The sequence below is a fragment of the Mastigoproctus giganteus genome, chromosome 5, assembly GCF_048544385.1.
Source record: "Mastigoproctus giganteus isolate SK-2022 chromosome 5, ASM4854438v1, whole genome shotgun sequence".
Taxonomy (NCBI): Eukaryota; Metazoa; Arthropoda; class Arachnida; order Uropygi; family Thelyphonidae; genus Mastigoproctus; species Mastigoproctus giganteus.
Window position 1 is genome coordinate 174813570 of NC_143579.1, and position 21970 is coordinate 174835539.

The 21970-nt window shown below is 38.4% G+C and overlaps 1 protein-coding gene across 1 annotated transcript in view; it reads left to right on the forward strand.

The window, feature by feature from the left end:
• Positions 1-17397: 17397 nt before the first annotated feature.
• The window catches only part of LOC150085861 (uncharacterized), a 273976-nt gene continuing 269403 nt past the window's right edge, over positions 17398-21970 (forward strand). The window contains exon 1 of the mRNA XM_090374719.1: positions 17398-17600. The gene's annotated coding sequence lies outside the window, so the exon portion shown is untranslated. The remainder of the gene's footprint in view (positions 17601-21970) is intronic.

Genomic DNA, 21970 nt, shown 5'->3' on the forward strand with positions numbered 1-21970 from the left:
TTCCTTTTTTTTCCTTTTTTTTTTGAAATAATGGTGGCCCCCCCCTTTTTTTTTTTTTTTTTTTTTGATCATTTATGAATGCTCTTCTTCCCTAATCTATCAGCTCGACGCAATTTTCTTTGTCGCTGGGGCCGTCTGAATGGTCTGGGGTCTTTGGACCCTCCAGAGCGTCAAGTACGTCCCAAGGATCTTCTATAGCGAACAGGCTGAGACTGGGAGCAAAATACATTGATTTAGTTAACCAAGACGCGATACACGGTACTCGCTCTATGGGTACTGGTTTTGGGTCTTGTATTGTTTCGAAAATCTGCACAAACTCCCTGTTCATAGTGGTGAGAACCCCTAATAAATTGATTGGTCCATTGGCTCCTTCTAACTTATCACAAAGACGTTGAAGAAACCAACTCCCATTTTTCTTCATTTGCCAGGACTGGCATCCCTGTACTGCTGAATGTACTAAAAGGAAATCTGCATGGGCGAAGGGTTGAATGGTTGATGGGTCAATTTTTATCTCTGCCGGCGGTACTTCAGAGCCGGTTAGCCCGACACCATGGCAGTTCTGAATAAAATATATTTTAGGTTTACCTTTCAAAGTAGGTGCATTCATTTCCAGGAGGGGATAGGTGATGTGATCAAAAGTATACGAACCATCTCGTGCAAGCAGCTTATTATCTTCCCCATGGGTGATGATACAGCAGACAAAGCAGTCTACATGTGACTGGTCTTCAGCCGCAATGCCCTCTAAGATCGTACCAATTTCTACCACTGATGCATCATAATAAATCTGGGCTAGGAATCCCATGGATGCAAAACACCCACGCACACGCTCCGCATCCTGAGAAGCACTCATCTCATCACATCTTATCGGTGTTACTTCAAATATCCGGTTACACAAGATCACACAAACTCCTTTCGTACTGTGATTCATTCGATAAAATTCTTCTCCCAGAACCTGTTGAGGAATCGAAAAAGACGGTTCAGTATTATGAGGAGTGACATTGCATCCTAAGCGTCTCTCCATTAGATCTGGGAATTCGACACGCTCGCAGATTATCCGGGCCATTCTCACGCCTTGCCCAATCACAAGTCTCCTGGAACTGATATTAAAAAAAGTGATTTGTAGTGGCTCAGTGGTTATTGGAGTAATCATTTGAGAATCCAATCTCAACCCTAATGGCAACACCGTGTGGCCTTCACGAGGGGCGACAAAACCTATGCAACCAGGTGGTATTAGGATCCTTAATCCAGTGTTAATAGTTCGATGTGATCCAGACGGAATCACACATCCTCTTGGATTTAGAATTGCGTACCCCAGTGATGGAAACGTCTCTCGCATTGGTTCGTACGCATTACGCGTCAACCTGGTATAATAGATTGTGGGGACAGTGGATAGTTGTTGTGCAATAGCGGCCTCCAATGTTCCTGTGACTCGGTGATTCCATTCCATTGTTTTCAGTGGAGAGTTGCGGCCAGGGCTGCTGCTAGTCAAATTTTTCGAATGTTACAATACGTCCTCCTCTTCTTTTCTCTTTTCTGTAAAGAAAGAGATAGAGATGACGGCTAATTTAATATTCTTGCTCTCCTCTCATTCCATTTCCTTGTAAGTTATATAGAAAGGATGAGACTGATAAATTTCCACACGTTGCTTCTCCCTTGAACTTCAACCTAATTAACCTTCCTTACTACCTATCCAATTATTCTAGATTCCTAAAGTTCTTAATCAAGATTGTTGGTTAAAATGAGATGCCAAAATCATGAGATACATCTGTCCATGCAGATATAGATATATGTATATATATATATTTTTGAGCATTCTGTGAACTTCCTGTGACTATTTCTTTATACAGGCCAAACAAGCCCCAATCATAAATAAACTTCCTAAAACAATGGCAGCTAGGATCGCTGGATAGAGGAGCCAAGAAATCATACTGGTTCCTCGAATAAGCCTTACAAAGGCTTCCCATGGATTTTCTCCTGGCGTGAAACTTGGTTGTGTCTTTACCTGTGAATAATTTGGATGCATTACTAGTATTCTAGGGTCGTCTAAACAAAATTTCAAATCGCGGCAATCCGAGATTGTGCGTCCAACGAGGCAAATCTTTTCCTCATGGCACTTTTGATCCGTTTTAAATTGTATTTCAAAATCTGTGGCTGTGGTAGTCAAATATAAAGATTTAGTAGCTACTTCAATGTTTTTAAAAGTGACAACAACTCTTCCGGCTAAACAGGTTGATGATGCTGTCACCCGAGTTACTACCATTGTGTCACAAGCATAGCATCCCACTGGAGTTGTTATTTCAGGTGATAATTTTGGACATACAATATGAGTTTCCATGAAGAATGTATATCCATTAAAGTTCAGATCTAGCACTAAAGGTGCAGATCGAAGCATTTTTGATAATAATTGTCCCGACTGTTCTGTATAGAACTGATGATATGTTCGTGTTTTCGGCAATTTGTTAATTTTTCCTTTCACCATCCTCAGCAAATAGGACTCTTTCCTACTGCAAGTAACTCTTGCTTCGTACAAATGACATGTGATCATATTTTCATCAAAAATAAAATCCTTCGAGACACTATAGTTAGATTGGACGTCTCCTATCTCACCATACTTCGGCCTTGATATAGGAGCAGCCTTATCCAAGTATGCCTCCTGGGGCTGTCCCACTCGCAAAATTAACTGAGAATCCGTGATTCCTGTTGGCTGGTCATATGCACCAACCACTTGCATTTCTATTCCCTTCTGTGTTCGAGCATACTCCTCGAAGATTATTTCTTCGTCGCGTCCGTCCTCTTCTGTGTGAGCAATGACCACATAGGAACAAGACATACCATTGATTTTCCTTACTTTGTATGATTTCGTAAAGTCAGGGACAAGCCACACTCGGTAATGGATACATGATTGACTATCAATTATCAAACATATCGAACCGCTATCTCCAGCTAGACAGTTCGTAATCCCAGGCCAGCTTAAGGATTCCTTTGTCAGAGCGGGGAAGTTGAAGTCTCTGTGGCATACGTCTCCCCAACGACAGAACTGATTTTGTGGGCAGCTAGTTTGGCTGACTAGATGCTCATCCACAGGAAACGTATAATAAAGTCGCGTTGTTGACCATCGGCATTTTACTTCTTTAAATGTAATTTTTAGCTAAAACACTGTTTGATCAGCAGTTGAGGTGAACCAAAGACACTGCGTAAATTCAAGATTCCTCAGTGTAACTCGAGCATGGGTAAACAGTTCACAAGGATTTGTGCCTTCGTTTCCATCACACTCTCGTACTTCGGATGGTATAACTTGATGATTACTACATTCGTCTACAGCTAGCGTGGTTATTATTAACCCTAGCAACATAATAACAATTGCAATCAATGGCCCTTGATCATTTACTCTACCCATTCCTCTCGCATGATTCTCAAAATGTTGACTGACTCGCTCAGTCGTTTGGGCTATTCTTTCACCTGTATTAATTCCTGCGATGGCTGAAATGTGACCTGCTAATTTCGCTAACCGCCATCCGGCCCTTAATAGCAATGTTAAGGCTCTGATAACTTGCCACAATAATTGTATCAGTACTTTACTGTAGTAGACAGCCATTAATGTCATAATGCCTACAGTTACATAGATACAATACATTAAAGATTCTGGTAGACAATGCCTATTTTTAATCAGCTCCCAACAAAAAACACAATTCAACTGATAACATTCATTTCTTCCAGAAACATGTACTACACCCTGCAGTACATTGCCCTTTTCAGTAATGAAGGAAAATTTTAATGCTCCTGGGATTCTTAACATTTCTAAAGGTACTTGGGCTTGTAAAGGTTCAGTGACACGCATTATCTTTTCGATACCTTGTTTTCGAATAATTAAAGTTCCTTTCCTATCTAATGTAAATACTGAATCCGTAAACAGCACCTTAATTCCCTGCTCCTCAAACTTAGCCATCTCCTCAGCTAATAACTGTCGATGTGACCTCGAAGAAGGTCGCAGCACAGTGCAGCGTTTAAAAGAGATAAGCGTAGGATTTATAGAAATTTCTCCATCCGTTAATGCTAACCAGCTTGTTTCGGCTGATTCTATGTCACAAATGCAATCTGACTGTTGGTTACATTCCATCTGAAAACAAAATTCCATCGACCCATTACACTTCTGTCGTGAACACTGACAAGGTCTTCCTTCCTTTTGGCATCGATAGACCTGAGAAGTACCATTTCTACGCATTACTTGATTAATAATAAAGTGTTGAGGAATACCCAATGATCCATTGGAATACAGTATTCTTGTTACCCACTGTTTTAAACAATTTCTGCATCTATTTTTAACACATCCGCCTTCTACCATTAAATCGAGCTTCACTTCACTTGGTTTTACAAATGCGCAGCGATAACTGCCATTTACTATGGTACATTTTTCTATCTCATCAGCTTCAGCCTCCTTTACTATTATAATTAATAAACATCCTATCATCCATACATTCCGTGATATTAAAGATTGAAACCATGGACTCATGATATTCATGATTCTATCAGTCTTGCCTTTTCAGTATAACTTTATTTCACAGGAGGAAACCTACAAGGTAAAACCAACTGGTACAGAGTTGAATGAGATGAATGAATACGAAGTAATCATATGCACACAAACTATGAGTATATGTGTATTCTGTTTGTTTACCTGCGAGCCACCTATCAAAGCCTTTAGAAAACATGCAAGTTGGAGGAGGTAGATGCTCCTCACCTGTTCCATCAATATCTTCCTCAGGAGATGATGTACTTTTTCATTTGGTTATATATATTTTTTATTTCATTATTTTATTTTATTTTATTTATTTATTTATTATTTTTTTTTTCTTCTTAAATTTTCCATCTTCCAACCGTTTCTTTAAACCATTCTAAAGCATCTTGCGATGACCGTTCTTCCGTACCCTCAACATCTGAAACTTCTTCCGTTGTGGATAGTCTTCTTCCTTCAACATCATTATCTGTCTCAACGTCATCTGTTACATCATCTTCCTCCGTTGCAGATACCTCAAACTCATGAGTTGTTTCACCTGTGGATAGTGATGCCTCGCCATCTGTTGGAATTTCCTTTTCTTGGCTTAAAAAAATGATAGTTGGCTTACGCCTTTCATCAGCATTCTTGACATCTGCTTCTTCTGAGGTTCGTTCTAATTGGCGATCTCTACTTCTTAAGTGATAGTGATGTGTTGGTCGACCTAACCACGTTCTAGAGTCAGGATACTCTTGTATCTCACTTCGTGATGCTTGTTGAACTTCCTCCGATGATAGTGATCGCTTAATTGTCCTGTTTGACTCATCTGTTGGTCTGGATACCGGTCTTATCTGCCGATATATCCTACCCAGCTGACCAGGGAGAGCATCCCACCAAATTTCTTGGTCGCTCTCCTCTCCTTCCTCTATTTCAACTGAGGTTGCCTTGGGTGTACCTCCACATGCTTTGGAGCGGTTTGCTCCTCTAATCTAGTTTTGACTTCCAAAAAGGGTTTCCTTTCGGTAATCTTTGTAAGTCTATCCACATGTACGAGTTGTCTGTCTTTTGGTTTTGTTAAATTTTGAATTTCATAATTGACAGGAGATGTCTGACTAATAACTCGATACGGTCCCACATTTTGTCGAGCCAGCTTACGTGTAAAACCTCTTTTCACTCTGGGCACATACAAATAAACTACACTGCCAACTCGTATTTTCTTGTCAATTGCTTTCCGACGTCTATAGGCTTCTTGTTCTTCATCAGCCTCCTCTAGGTTTTCTTTGACAATCTCATAAGTTCTCTTCAGTCGTGCACACAATGCTTCACTATAATTCTCCAATGACGAATATGTTGGCTGAACATCAGATTTCCCGATGTGCTGTGGCAATACAATATCACGTCCGTACAGTAGAAAACTAGGAGTTTCTCCTGTAGCACTGTGAAATGTAGAGCGATAGGCTAACAAAGCAATCTGCAAAAATTTAGGCCATTCATGTTGAGCAGAGGCCACCATGTGTGACAAGATGTTCTCTAATGTCTGATTTATCCTTTCACATCTCCCATTACTTGAGGGATGATATCCACTCGTTCGTACTGCTCTAACTCCAAGTTTTGCGTACACGTCTTGCATTACCTGCGATACAAAATTACTACCCCGATCTGAGAGTATTATGGATGGTATCCCATGATGACTGATTACTCCATCGATGAGGGTTTCTGCGACCTGCTGAGCTGTTTGAGTATGCATGGGATATGCCTCCACATACCGTGTAAAGTGATCCACTACCATTAAGATATACTTGTAACCCTCTTCTGAAGTTGGTAACGGTCCTAGCACATCGACTGCAATTTTATAGAAAGGTTTTGCTTCCGCTTCAGCTCTAACCAAATTCGCTTTGGCTTTAGGTTTAAAACCTCGTCTTTCCATACAACTTGGACAGGAACTAACATAATTCTTTGTGTCGGAGTACATGTTGTCCCATATATAGTCCTGCCTGATTCTCTGAAGAGTCTTGGTGAGAGCCATATGTCCTGAACAGTGTGCATCGTGGCATGCTTTTAATATCTCACCTCTTAATTTACTTGGTACTACTAGTTGTTCCAAAGGTTCACCCCTAGTTGACTTATCTGTTGGTAGGGAATAGTGATACAATAGCCCATCTCTTAGAAAGTATTGGTTTGCTAATTTGGGGGAAAGAGGTTCTGCCTTTCCTTCTAATTGTTCCAAAATTGGTTTTAGTTTTGGATCTTCTCGTTGCAATTTACGCGTGATCTCTTGTGGATCACTACCGTTACTATTGCTCCCATCTTGACTTGGCTGATTCAAGTCAATTGGCATCTGTGTGTCCAGTGCACTAACTGGTCTAGACAGATAATCTGCATTCTGATTTTTCTTTCCCGGGCGATACTGAACTTTAAAATCGTACCCCATCAACATAAGATTCCAACGTGTAAGACGTGCATTTGGGTTCTTCAGATGAAGTAAGTATTGCAGGGGTCTGTGGTCTGTTACTATAACCATTTGTCGTCCATATATGAAGGGATGGAACTGTTTGATGGAAAAGACAATTGCTAATGCTTCTTTTTCTGTAACACTGTAATTTAGCTCGGCCGCCCTTAGTTGCCTACTCACATACGCTATTGGTTAGCAACACCAGTTTGTCCACATTGTTCCAAAATTCCAGAGATCGCTTTTTCACTTGCATCTGTAGTTAAATAGAATTCCTTCTCAAAATTAGGATATATAAGAACTGGTTCGGAAGTCAACAGTTCTTTTAACTTCTCAAAAGCTTTATTTGCAGCTTCGTCCCATACAAACTGCACTGATTTTTTTGTTAGTTTTGTCAAAGGAAGACAAATACTAGCAAAGTCTGGGATGAATTTGCGATAGAAGTTACACATTCCTAAAAATCCACGAACTTGTTTCACGTTTTTTGGGGGTTTACACTCCCTTACAGCTTTCACATTTCTGGGGTCGGGTTTCACTCCTTCGGCACTAACGACATGTCCCAAGAAATCAATCTCAGTCCTCAGAAACTCACATTTACTAGGCTTTAATTTCAGATTATATTGTCTCAATCTTGCAAACACTAATTCAAGTTTGCGGAGGTGGTCAGAGAACGATTCTGAGCACAAAATGATATCGTCCAGATAGATGAAGATGGCTTCGGATTGGAGACCTCTTAAAGCAAATTGAAGGCCACGGTTGAACGCTGCAGGCGCATTGCGAAGCCCAAAAGGCAAGCGTCGGTAATTAAATAACCCTGCATGACAGATGAAGCCTGTCTTGAAACGATCAGCTTCATGTACAAATAGCTGATGGTAACCATACGCAAGATCCATTTTCGAAAAAAATAGTTTAGCCTTCCCAATCATACTAAGAGTGTCCTCCATGTTTGGCACTGGATAAGCATCTGGTACAGTAATACTATTTAATTTCCTAAAGTCAATGCAGATACGTAAACTGCTATCTTTCTTCCGAACTGGCACTAATGGTGCCGCAAACAGCGACTTGCTATATTCAATAATTCCAGCATCTAACAATTCTTGTATTTGGCGGTCGATTTCAGGTCTAAAAACATGTGGAACACGATATTGTTTCAGTTTAATAGGTCTATCATCTGTGAGTTTAATTCTGTGTTTGAGAACCTCTGAACCACTCAACTGATGCGGTGCTTTTGCAAAGACATCCAAATATCTCGATAACAACTCTTGCAGTTGTTCTTTCTCGTGCATCTTCAAATGATCTAATTCAAAGTCATCCATAGTAATAACATCTTCATCCATTCCTTCTGGAGATTCGGAAGCTAACTTAAACTGCTGGTCACTTATGGTGTGAACCTGAACTACTTTAGAGTTCTTTTGCAGGCGTACTGGTTCTGTAGATAAATTAGCTATGACAGCACGGGCCTGTCTTTTGTCATTGAGACATGAAAGAACACATTTAATTGCCAAAGAGTCATTCTTGAATTTAGGGTTAGGTTCTATAACCACTTCACATTCGTCTTTTAACTGATCATCGCACTGTAGCATTAGAACACGTTCCGTGAGAGGTGGAATTATTTCCTGTGTAACAGTTCTACCTGGGGTGGGTTCATAGGACTTCATTATTTTTTCCCTAACACCTTCTTCACGCATACAGACACGCCTTGGCACTGACTTAATCATACCTGTCCCCATGTGTATCACAAAGTCGTGCTTCCGCAGCAAATCAGCCCCCAGAACCATCTGATATTTATCACTCAGTTTACTTTCTGAGACAAGGATATCTTCAATGAATTCCACACCATCTAAGGAAATGCGTAAAGTCACTTTGTTCTGCACTGGAAGTTCGTGACCCGTAACAGAATAGACCGTCTCTGATATTTGATTATTTGGCAATTGGTCGTTATGAGGTATTTTAGAAAATATCTCAGGGGAGAGCAATGAGACCGATGCACCTGAATCTACCAGAAATAAGGTTGGAATACCCTGAACTAGGCCTTTAACGATAGGCAAAATATTATCATCTAATTTTGATACGCTCCCACACTCAAATTTAACCCTTTTTGACCTCGTGCCTAACCTACCTCTCTTAATTAGTCAAGAATCATTATGCTCAGAACATTCACACTTATTCGAAAATCCCCCTGTTTCATTTACATTTACGTTATTGACTGTTTGAGGCCTGCTACCCTTAAATTCACAATTTGTGTCAGAATGATAAACTCTATTTGCTACTTTCCGTTTACTGCTTGGATCATTATAGCTAACAGGCGTATCAGACTGTAAACCGTTCCGTACCGGAGTAAGTTGTCTAGGGGACCATCTCTCTTTAGGGTAGGTAGCACACCTTCCTCCTCGTGGTTGTTGGTTTGACTGAAAATTCGCTCGAGTATTACCCACACCAGACCATCTCTGAGTAGGTTGCACAGCCACATTCCTGGGCGTTCGTTGATAGAAGCCCATCTGTGAACGATAGGTTCGATTTGGAGGAAAATACTGTTCCCTTTGTGGGCGTGGTGCCATATCAAAATGCACCCTCCTTCCTCTTGGAGAAAACTGTGGTCGAAAACCTTGTGCATCCGAACTACAATAAGATAATGGCCTCTGATTGCCATACCTGTAGCGAGGGATGTTAGACGACAGCCCTTGTGGAGTGTACCAGTTATCAACAGGTACATAATTCACATACCGCCCTCCTGATCTTTCTGGCTGTAGAGTTAGAGTGTCCTCATTGGGCAAGAGAATTAAAGGTTCCCTTGTCAGGGGTTGATTCATAGCCGAGGGAGAAACAACTGGTTGTGAGTGCTCCACTCTATGTCGCCAATCTACCATTTGATTCTCTACTGCAGTGCTCAACGCTGCTATTTGTTTTTCTAACTTCCCTATACTTAGGTCTGATTGAGCCTCTTTTTTGCCCGGCTCCTCCAAACTTCTAGGAATCTTATTCGGCTCCTTACCACCCTTAGATTTTCTTTCCATCACTTCTAAAACACCAACATGAGACTGTTTCTTTATTAAACTTTCATTTTCCTCCTCCAACTTGGCGCAAGCAAAAGCTGTTTCAAAATCAGGAGGATTCTGGGATAACACTAATCTCTTAATTTTACTTTGCAGCCCAGCTAAGAATTGAGACAATAACGTTTGATCTCTTAATTCTCTGGCTGCTTCGTTATCTCCTCTAGTCTTAAAAGCATGACGGCACAGGTTTTGCAACCTGGTAACAAACTGAACCACACTCTCTCCATTCTCCTGTTTGGCAGAATTAAACTTCTGCAACTGCACTATCAACGATTCAGTTTTCTCGAATCGAGTTATGAAAGCTTGTTTAAATTGCTCAAAGTCTACTTCTCTTTTCAGATCCGTTGATTCACATAGGAAATCAAATGCTGGTCCCTTCAGGCGACTTTTTGCCACTATAATTTTAACTAAGTCGTTCCACCCAGCTAGACCACCTATTTCCTCTAAACTCGCAAAGAAATGGCTAGGGGAAATTGAATCTTCTGACGAGCCTGATAACACAGGTACTAGGTTAGAAAATCCAGAAATTGTGGGTTGTAATAGGGGTGCGGCAGCTCTGAGTTGATCCTGCCCATTCTGTTCCATGTTATTCTCCATAATACGTTAAGGAATGTATGCTACCTTCCCACCTAAACACACTTGACATTCAAGTCAACTAAAATTAGAAATAATTGCTACCAAAACACAATTTTTTTTTTTTTTTATCTTACCTTTCTGGCTGTCGAAGAGCTCCTCATTCTGAAACTATAACATTTTATTAAACATATTATCACTCCCATAATTTCATACCGAACAAGTTCTCAACACTATTGACAACACTTTCACTTATATCAGATATATATATATACAAGTGTATCGTTTTTTTTTTTTTTTTTTTTTTTTTGTTTACTATAATAGACGTCAATTGACAATAATAATGAGTTAGGGGAGATTAGAATGTTATAGTCGAACTGGCCTATTTGTTATAGTTAAGATAATCCTAGACACGGAAACCAATATTGTCCTATTTGTTATAGTTAAGATAATCCTGGACACGGCAACCAATATTGTTGTGAGGTCTAATCCCCTGGCTTTATAATAACAACATTAAATGGAATCTTTAGCTAATGCTCACTTGGCGATTAAACCTCCAACTGAGGACTAGTGGTTTTCAACTCAAAGAAGAGTCTAGGACGAATCCGCCCCCCATCGTGAAAAGGGTTTATTTTCACTTGCAGGGTCAGACCTTCAGAGTGCGTTGTGTGATACCCTAGGTTTTCCAGGTTGGATCTTCCTTTTCAACCTAGAGCCGCAATAACCCGTATTAAAATAATATTACTTAGCTGATTTATTCCCACCTTTATGCTTGTTGTCGGTTGTGTTTTATCTAGAGACTTCTTGCTCTAACTAGATCTCTCTCTCTCTCTATATATATATCTGTTCACTTATCTATTTATATATGTCTCTTAGTTCAGTTTATGCCCCCAAGTGAATAAAAGGATCATGGACACATTTATGGATTAATAGATAAACATTTTAATAAAAAACAGGATTATTAACAATACAACTATTCCACATATGGTGGTTATGGGCAAGAGTCAAGACAACAGAGTTATTGGCCATACACCTTACAATTACCTCTTTAGAGTGGGCACCTAGACAACTGAGTAGTGGTACAATATCTTATTAGCTTTACTTAGTTGATTCAATGATCAAGATCACGCCATTTAATGATCCACGACATTACATAATTCTTTCACCCTAACATTGTTGGAATTTGGTTCGGGAGCTGTCTACCTAAAAGGGGTGTACTGTTCCGTGTGGAGTGGGTATGTATGTGTGTGTGGGGCGGTGTCACGAGTCCGGGGTGTCTAAATAAGCAAACAATTTGCAGAAGGAGCACTTACCGATCAATTTCACGGACTTTTGTGTGCCTCACCGTCAGTAGTTTCAAAGGAGAACTCGGGAGAATGCTACTGCAGGCGAATTTTGAGGACTCGTGTCCACCGTGGACGTGGCGACCGCACTACGGGTAGGGGGGTAAGACGTTCACTCCTGGTCTACGTTAACTACCTGGCTTCTTCCCTTTTCTCAGCTCCGCGCCTTCCCTTTTTACATAACCTCACAAACATAAAGGAGTTTCGGATTGGACACTAAATTCCTGGGGCGACCCTTGCCGTCCAATAAGGATTATGACCTAGAGACAATGTCAACAGCCCTCTAGTGGGACCTTTCCAGGTCTTGGTGCACGCACCTACGCACATGCTGGCTGGGCATCTGCTTACATCCTGTTGACTTGCAGGCCAACTATATCTGCATCCTTGTGTAAATGCTGTGCTCATAAACTCGATTTCCTTTCTCGCTTACCACTGCAGCATTCACCATCTGGTACTGTTGATAACATTATCTGTGACAGGAACCAGGATGTGGGCGAGACTGGTGACGTAACTTTCTTTTCGTATTCTTCTTCTTTTCATATTCAATGAATGTGTTTAACTAATATAGACTTGCCTTTATTTTTATAGCAAAACCTTTTCTGTCTAATGAAATTCTTGAATAAAACAGTTAACGCATAATGCCTTTAGACTCTCTTGTAATTAAATTCCCAACTAATAAAATATTAATTTGCTCCCTTTTGAGAGTTCTATCCATATATGTTCCCCTTCTTTGTCAAACCGATCTCCATTCTTAATGTGATTCCCTGATGCCTAAACAACATTTAGTTATGTTGCAGACTTGGTAATGACCAGGAATTACTGGGTGTCTCCTTGACTCTAATACTAAGGAAAGTATAGACTTATGGCGGATTTAATGTCTCTGAAAAAGATTAACTTCCATAGCAGGAAACACAAAACTTGCACTTGGAAAATGTTGATTCTCACAGAATCTGTTTTGTCATGAACAGATTCGGAATATGTTTATGATTTGAATAATGTCAATTATTAATAGACAGCTGCTGTAGTAACTACATATTAGAATAAAAAGGGGGGTGACTGGTTGCCTTGGCAACAGGATGCAGAACTGCAATTTGGGGAGTACAACGTCTACAGAAAGGATAGACAGGATAGGAAGGGGGGAGGGGTTATGCTATTAGTTAAGAAACACATAAAAACCAAGGAAGTGAAGCCAGTCGACATCGCTGGACAGTGCAGTGTTGAGTCAGTTTGGTGTCACATAAGCATTGGGAGATCAAAATTGAGAGTAGGAGTGTGCTATAGGCCTAATGACTCTGATGAGTATAATAAGGAACTGTACAGGGAAATAGAGTGGGCCAGTAAATCAGAGAGTCTTATAATGGGAGATTTTAATTTCCCAGATATTGACTGGAATTTGGGGGCTGGTTACTCACGCACTAGCAGGGCTTTTGTGGATTTATTGGATGATTGTTTTCTACATCAGCATGTTCGGGAGGCAACTAGAGGGAGTAATACTCTTGATTTGATTATCAGCACTGATTCTTCATGCATTAAGAATCTGCAGATAAATGAACCACTAGGTGGCAGTGATCACAGTGTGCTGAAGTGGGATTTACTGAAAGAGGTAACTACCATTAGGGGTAAAGGGAAGGGTTATTGCTTCCGTAAAGGCGACTACGATGGACTGAGACAGTATTTAAATTCTATACAATGGGACCAACTGATGATGTTACCAACAGCAAATTCAAAATGGGAAGCATTCAAAGAACTTATCTTGGAAGCTACTCGGCTTTACATACCAACTAAGAAATATTGTTCAAGGTTTAGGCCAAAATGGATGTCAGATGAACTAATGAGGCATATGGCAGAGAAGAAAAATGCATGGGATACTTACAAATTAACACATGACACAGAAGCCTATGATAGATACAAGTTGATATGCAACCAAGTTACAAAGGAGGTTAGGCAGGCCAAGGCAGATTACGAGAAATCCTTGGAAAGGGATGCAAAGAAAAACAGCAAAGAGTTCTTTACTTATGTAAACTCTAGAAGGAAGGGGATGAATCAGATTGGTCCACTTGATATTGATGGGTCAACTGTTGATGATCCTGCTCAGGTAGCTAACAAACTAAATGAATATTTTGCATCGACATTCACACATGAGGAGTTATTCAGCAAGGGGAATGCCAGAGGTGTATTGAACTCTAGCAGTCAGCTACAGAATCTTGAAATAACTGGGAGTAAAGTGGAGGAGAAACTATTGAAGATAAACACAAGAAAGGCACCCGGGGTGGATGGGATCTATCCAGTTATATTAAAGGAGGCAGCAAAGGAAGTAAGCAAACCCTTAGCCATAATTATGAGAGCTTCCTTGGACTCAGGGGAGGTACCCATAGACTGGAAATGTGCAAATGTGACCCCAATTCACAAAGGAGGATCAAAGGCCGACACAAGTAATTATAGACCTGTGAGCTTAACTTCTGTTCCAGGAAAATTAATGGAGGCACTGGTTAAAGAAGCACTGCAGGATCATTTAGACAAGACTTCAGTTATAGCTCAGACACAGCATGGTTTTGTTAAGGGGAAGTCTTGCCTGACCAACTTGATTGGATACTATGATGCAGTCACAAAAGAACTGGATGCAGGGAATAACTTTGATATTATATACTTGGATCTTAGAAAGGCTTTTGATACTGTTGCACATGGAAGACTGCTACAGAAATTGGAGCAGTGTGACATTGGAGGCAAATTGCTGCTATGGATAAAGGGGTGGTTGAGGGGGAGAAGACAGAGAGTGGTAATCAATGGACACTGCTCATCGTGGACTAATGTTATTAGTGGAGTCCCTCAGGGCTCAGTGATGGGTCCATTATTGTTTTCTGTATTTATAAATGATATTGATGATGGTATATCAAGCTTAATGTCCAAGTTTGCAGATGATACAAAGGTTGGCAGGGTTGTCAAGGACACTACTGACACTATGCTGCTGCAACAGGATCTGGAAAGGTTGAGCAGATGGGCTGAGAGGTGGCAAATGAAGTTTAACATTGACAAATGTAAAGTACTACACATAGGAAACAGCAACCCCAGAGCAACGTATCAACTCTGTGGTGCTACACTGACAGTGGTAGAGAATGAAAGGGACTTGGGGGTGATTGTGCAGGCAGATATGAAGTTCTCTGAGCAGTGCAGACGGGCTGCAAGAGTAGCTCATGGAGTATTGTCAATGATATACAGGAATTTTTCCAGCAGGGAGAAGGAGGTGATTATTCCATTGTATAAGGCAATGGTCAGGCCACACCTACAGTACTGTATACAGGTCTGGAGGCCTCATTTCAAGAAGGATGTAGAGCTGTTGGAACGAGTACAGAGAAGGGCAACAAGATTAGTGAATGGAACAAAGGGGGTGCTCTTACGAAGAAAGGCTTAAGTTTTGCAAATTACAGTGTCTGGAGACTAGGCACCAGCGAGGTGATCTGATAGAGGTGTATAAAGCCTTGAATGGTTTAAGCATGCTCAATGCTGATGGGATTCTTCCTCTACCTCAGAAAAATCACCTGAGAGGGCATAAATTCAAATTGAGGAAAGACAGATGTAGGATAGACGTGCGGAAATTTGCCTTTAGCCAGCGGGTGGTTGGTTGGTGCAACAGACTGCCATCCCTTGTGGTGGAGGTTGATAGCCTAAATAAGTTTAAGGCTCAGCTGGACAGTATTTTGATCGAACAGAGGGGTGAAGTGGAAGTGGGGTTTTTTTTTTTTTTTTTTTTTGTTTTTTGGCTGATGCTGCATAAGCTTGCTTTCTTGCATCAAATGCCTCTACTAATGCTAATGCTAATGCTAATGCTAATGGAAAGCTCCTGGGGTTTGTTTTTTCTTTACCTGGTTTTGACAACAATTTCAGAAGAGCACATTTCCAGAAAACAGGAAATGTGCCTTCCAATAGACATTTGTTATACATATTAAACAGAACTGGAGGGTATATCTCTAATAATTTACTGATACTGTTGTTCTCAATTAAATCAATCTCCGGAGTCTTATCAACATTTATCTGTTAACTGACTACAAGTAACTCCTCTGCTGTAAAATGAGAGATATTCTCATCGTTGACATAATCTCTATTATCTGCTCTTATTTCACACTGTTCAAGAGTATCGTTACTTACACAATCCTCGGGAAACAGTTTGGCTATGACAACTTTAATAGTTGTCTCCCAACTAACTGCTTCCCTACCCTCTACTATTACTGTGTGATATACATCCTGCTCTATCTTTTTAGTAATGGTCAACTTATATAGTAGTCCCCAAGGGTTATATGGCTCAGAGATATGTACACTGGGAAGAGAGCAGTGCCGGTTTAAGGCACGGGCTAGCAGGGCCCTTGCTAAGGCGCCATTCTTTAAGGGGCGCCAAATTTTTACAAATCATGAAAAAAATATATATATATATATATATATCCTTAGTAAAGGTGGCGACGAAAAATCTTTCTGCCTTGGGCGCGAAAATACCTTGGTCCGGCACTTGAAGAGAGGAGATCAGACGGTTAGAAGCTTTCGAGATGTGGGTGTGGAGGAGAATAAAAAGGGTGTACAGAGTGAGTAATGAGGAAGTATTGAGGAAAGTAGGAGAAGTGAGAAAATGTTAGTAAAAGAACTAAGAAGAAGACAAAAGACCTTTACAGTACTGAACATTTTTTCAGAAGAGAAAGCATGTTGAGGAATGTGATTGAGGGAAAGATGTGTGGGAAGAGAGCTGTTGGGAGAAGAAGAAGAAGAATCGGAATGCTGGGTTGGATGGGAAGAGGAAATCATTCAGGAATTAAGATGAAAGCAGAAAATAGAGAAGCATGGCGTCAATGGAGCCCTAAACCTACCTGAGGGCAGAGAACTTGAAGAAGAAGAAGAATATACATAGGTAGATGAGGTTATTCTAGGATGGCTCTAATATGACAATTTTTATTTATATTTTTATTTTAAACCATGAATAAAATTGATAACCGCTTTTCTACTGTACAATTTCAGCGTAATTTGGGCTACTTGGGCTGTTATATGGGTTTTTATTCAAACTCTCATTTTTTATGATTTTTTTTAATGCGCTAAGAATGCGCCTTGAAACCGGGGTGAACATACGCTGTGATGTCAGTTTTCAGTGTTTGGGTTACGCTTAGTGAAAGGTGTTTTAAATCGTGTGTTGATTCTTCCGTATATGTCTTATTAATTGTACACTCGGCTTCTCGTAGATTAATGACTAATCATGGATTGGTACAAACACTGTATTCTAATAAAAAGCAACTTTAAACCGCGAATTTTGGATGTTTCCGTCATTGCTCCTGTTAGAAGTACTTCAAGAATTGTGTTAGTTTTTTTGCAGTGCAGCTGCTTTGATAAATTTAAAATTTGATAAAATTTAAAATTCTATTTCTCCTCTTTTCCCCCTTCCCCCATCTTTGAATTCTGGCATCTGGCCTTTGAATGTGATATTGCTGCACTTGCAAAAGCCTCCTTATAATTCAGTCTTCAATTGAAAATGGATTTTAATAAGCTCGTTCAGTATCGATTAAAAGAAGCGATTACTATTTTCTCTATTATTTCTTCTGAACCAGTTTAAAATAACACTCCAGATTACAAAGTTTTCGTGTATTTCCCCAAAATTCGACGAAGAAGCATATAATTTTCTTCATATCTGTGATAGCAGATAAGGATTATATTGCTAGCGGGTATGTTTTTAAAACAAGAAAATATGTGCAGTTTCTTATTAATGTGCAAGTTCCTGATTCTGTATTTTTAGTATTAGGATTGGCAAATATTGAAAGGAAACAGTTTATGCAGCGGCAGTCTTAAAATAAAATAATAATAATTGAGTACTACTGAATGCTAGCCTTTTTAGCCTTTCACTTTATAAATTTCAGCATAGTATTTATCCACTCTCTCTATATATGTATTTGTTTACAAGAGTTTGTGTTTATGCCAATAGTCATATACTGTGGCTAAATGCAAATATTCTTACATATAATTTGTAATCATCAGTTCTAAATAATATTTTCTGCCTCCCTTGCGTAAGTTGTGTGAGAAAGAAAAATATACATAAACACTAAAGAATTGAATATGTTTATCAGGTTGCTACGCAGATGTTCTTGGCCCAGCATTTCACCTTGAAGAACTGGGGGAGTTTTTCCTCAGTTGTCTTACGTCTTTTGCCCTTCATAGTGCTTTCCACAGGTTCACATCTATGCCAAAATGCATGATTATATATATAATCATCTTTATGTGGAATAATTGTTTCGTTTCTAGTAGCAGAGTTTCTGTGCATTGTGAGTGGAACTCCGTTATCATAAAATCAGATACTGGAATCCATTTCTGACATCTGTGCTTCTACAAGAATATTACATCAAATTAAGATTGTTTTTAAATATTTTTTTCATTTTCGGGCCCCATTAGTTTATTATTATTTCTTAGGTAATAATAGTTTGTCCACAATTTTTCTGTGATCCTAAAATGTCTTTCATATACCAGAGGTGACATTTTTCATATCATCTGAATATTTAGACATTGTTGAAGTAGTATATCCTAGTTATTAAAAACCTCTCTCTGCCAATTTTATATCATTAGCATACTTTGACATCATTATTGTAATTATACTTCTTTATTGCCAATGGAAAGAGTTCCAGTACAAATGTGATTGAAAAGAGTAAAGGTTACAATTATGATGTTTTATACATTATAAGAGCTACCATTACAGAAGTAACATGTTTTAATTTCTTCACACAGTCTTTAATAAAGCCCCATGCTTTTTTTTTTTTTTTTTCATAGTCATATCTATGGAAAAAAAAAAAAAAAAAAATGGATCAATGAAGCCATTTTTGTGCACTCGTAACCAGAAATTGACTTTTGGTGTGTCCGTTTCATTTTTGATCACTTGGTGAGGATTCTCCAGACCTTAAATGCAGCAAAATGTGACAAAACAAATCTTGGAGAGGTTTCCTATCGACTGTGCTTTTGTTTGAGAAAATATAATGTGTGGTTCTCACATTATAAGCTGTTATTTTTGGATGCCTCTAGCCCAAACACCCTGTATATATATATATATATATATATATATGTGTGTGTATATATATATATATATACACGTTTCCAATAGTTCGATTTTCTTAAATACTGGTGTTTTTTACATATAGGTATTATTGTTAATACAATATTGGTCTTTAAGCTAGCCTTATCTCGGTTATCTTAATTTCCCATGGCCTATACATTTAGGATTTAGAAGCTTATTGCGTATTGCTAAAGAAATTTTCATGATAATTATTGATGAAAACTTTTTTTAATATATCTGTAGCAATATGCAATTATCAATACTATTTTATAACTATATAATGTTATTTATACATTTTTATACATTTTTGTATTACATCACGTGGATGTAATACAAAACGTGATGTGATACAAAAATGTATAAAAATGTATAAATAATATTATATAGTTATAAAATAGTATTGATAATTGCGTATTGCTACAGATATATTAAAAAAATTTTTCATCAATAATTATCATGAAAATTTCTTTAGCAATACGCAATAAGCTTCTAAATCCTAAATGTATAGGCCATGGGAAATTAAGATAACCGAGATAAGGCTAGCTTAAAGACCAATATTGTATTAACAATAATACCTATATGTAAAAAACACCAGTATTTAAGAAAATCGAACTATTGGAAACGAATATACACTGGCACGTATAATGTTCAATTGGCCAACATGGCGAAAAACAAGGGCATTAACGATGCACAAAAGACGGATTAAACCACAATAGAATGATAATACAAAAGAATAATATATATATATTTGTGTGTATATATATGTATATATATGTGTGTATATATATGTATATATATGTGTGTATATATATATATATATATATATACACATATGTGTGTGTGTATACATGTGTGTGTATATATGTGTGTGTGTGTGTGTGTATGTATATATTTGTATATTATGATATAATATAGATAAAGCGTATGAATTTAGTTATAAGAACCTCGATTATTGAAAATCGAGGTTATGAAACCTCGATTTTGTATCATTCTACAATAATTAAAAATTATGCATTTGATGGACATATTTAATGAAAATATGAAAAATGTTTTTAATACTGTATATAAACTATATATACATCCATAAATCAGTACATCATAGCACCAGCTAATATTATAATGAAATGACGATATTTGATAGCATTACCCAAATGAAATACAGGACGATTATGGCATGTAATACAGGAATCTGTGTACTAAAGCCAGGAATAAGACAACTTTGAAATAATTAGAAAACTTTAATGCTGATTAAAGATGATAATTATTTTAAAATTTTGTCTTATTGTTGACTTATTTAGTATACAGACTCCTGTATTACGTCATGGTTGTCTTGCATTTCAGTTTGATATCAACTATAGTAGAATATCATTAATACAAAGTTCGAGGTACCTAAATTTTCAGGTTTTGTAATAATAAGGTCTGCCAGAAATAGTGACATTTATTTTCAAAATAATAAGGATAAAGCACATACATTCAGATTTATTTTATTTCTGAGAAAAAACAGGAGAAAAGAAACAACATAACAGATGAAAGTACAGTATGTATCTAGTATTAGTAGAGGCATGTGATGCAAAAAAAAACCCATTTCACACATCCATTCCCTCCTTGAATTTATTTAAGCCATCAACTTCCGCAACGACAGATGGAAGTTTGTTCCAGCAATCAACTATTATATATATATAATAGTTAATGGTAAGGGACCCCTTTGTTTCCTTCGCCAATCTTGTAGCCCGTCTTTGTACTCGCACAAGCAACTCTACATCGTTTCTAAAAAGAGGCCTCCAGACCTGTACACAGTACCCAAAGTGTGGCCTGACCATTGCCTTATACAAAGGGATAATCACCTCTTTTTCCCTATTAGCAAAATTCCTGTATATCGTTGACAATGCCCCATGACTTGCTCTGGCAGCCTGTCTGCACTGCTCAGAAAACTTCATATCTGACTACACAATTACTCGCAGGTCTTTTTCATTTTCTACCATCCTGAGTGTAGTACTGCACAGTTGGTACATCACTCTGGGGTTACTTCTGCCCACAGGCAGCACTTTGTATTTGTCAATGTTAAACTTCAGTTGTCACTTCTCAGCCCATCTGGCCAACTTTTCTAGATCTTGTAGTAGCACACTGCCTTTACTGCCATTAACAACCCTGCCAACCGTAGTATCATCTGCAAACTTCGACACTAAGCCTGATATACCGTCATCAATATCATTGATAAATATACAAAACAACAATGGGCCTAACACCGAACCATGGGGGACTCCACTAATAACATTAGTCCATGAAGAGCAGCGTCCATTGATTACCACTTTCTGTCCAATCTCTGATGTAATTAGCATCAGTCTTAACCTGGCAGCAGAAGTATGGCACATGACTTGTGCCTACAAAAGTAATGCTCCCATGTTATTACTTTAATGATTAAAAAATTTGAAATTATATCTTGCTACCTAAATACAGTCAAACTTTTACTGTAATAGTTCCTGAATTTTTCTTATGGTTTTCAAGGTGTAATTAAATGTGAGCATTTGTCACATGCCACGGCATTGTTTTTATAGCACTTTTTTTTTTTTTTTTTTTTTTTCCCCATTTGCTTGAAAAGTACTGTGGGAACTGAATTTGCTACAAAGTTTGAGGTATGTTTGTTCAGTGTTCAAGATTAATTGCCTGTCTACTGTGAAAAGTTAAGTAAAGATCTATAGTCACACAAGTTGTTCTTGAAAGATTTTTGTTATTGTTTTCATTGAGTAAAGATGCTTTCCATAGGGTAATGTCCACTTTGATATTCATTTAAAGTGGATGCTACTCTATGGTAAACAAGATAACAATAGATACATGTTGTGCATTATGAAGCATGCTAAATTTGAAAGAAAATTTGGAAAAACTATAAAAATTGTAACTAATGGCACATATTTATTACTATTGACAAAATGATTCAAGAAAGCACACATATATAGTATCAGCCAAAAAATCCTATTTCACCTATCCATCCCCTCCGAT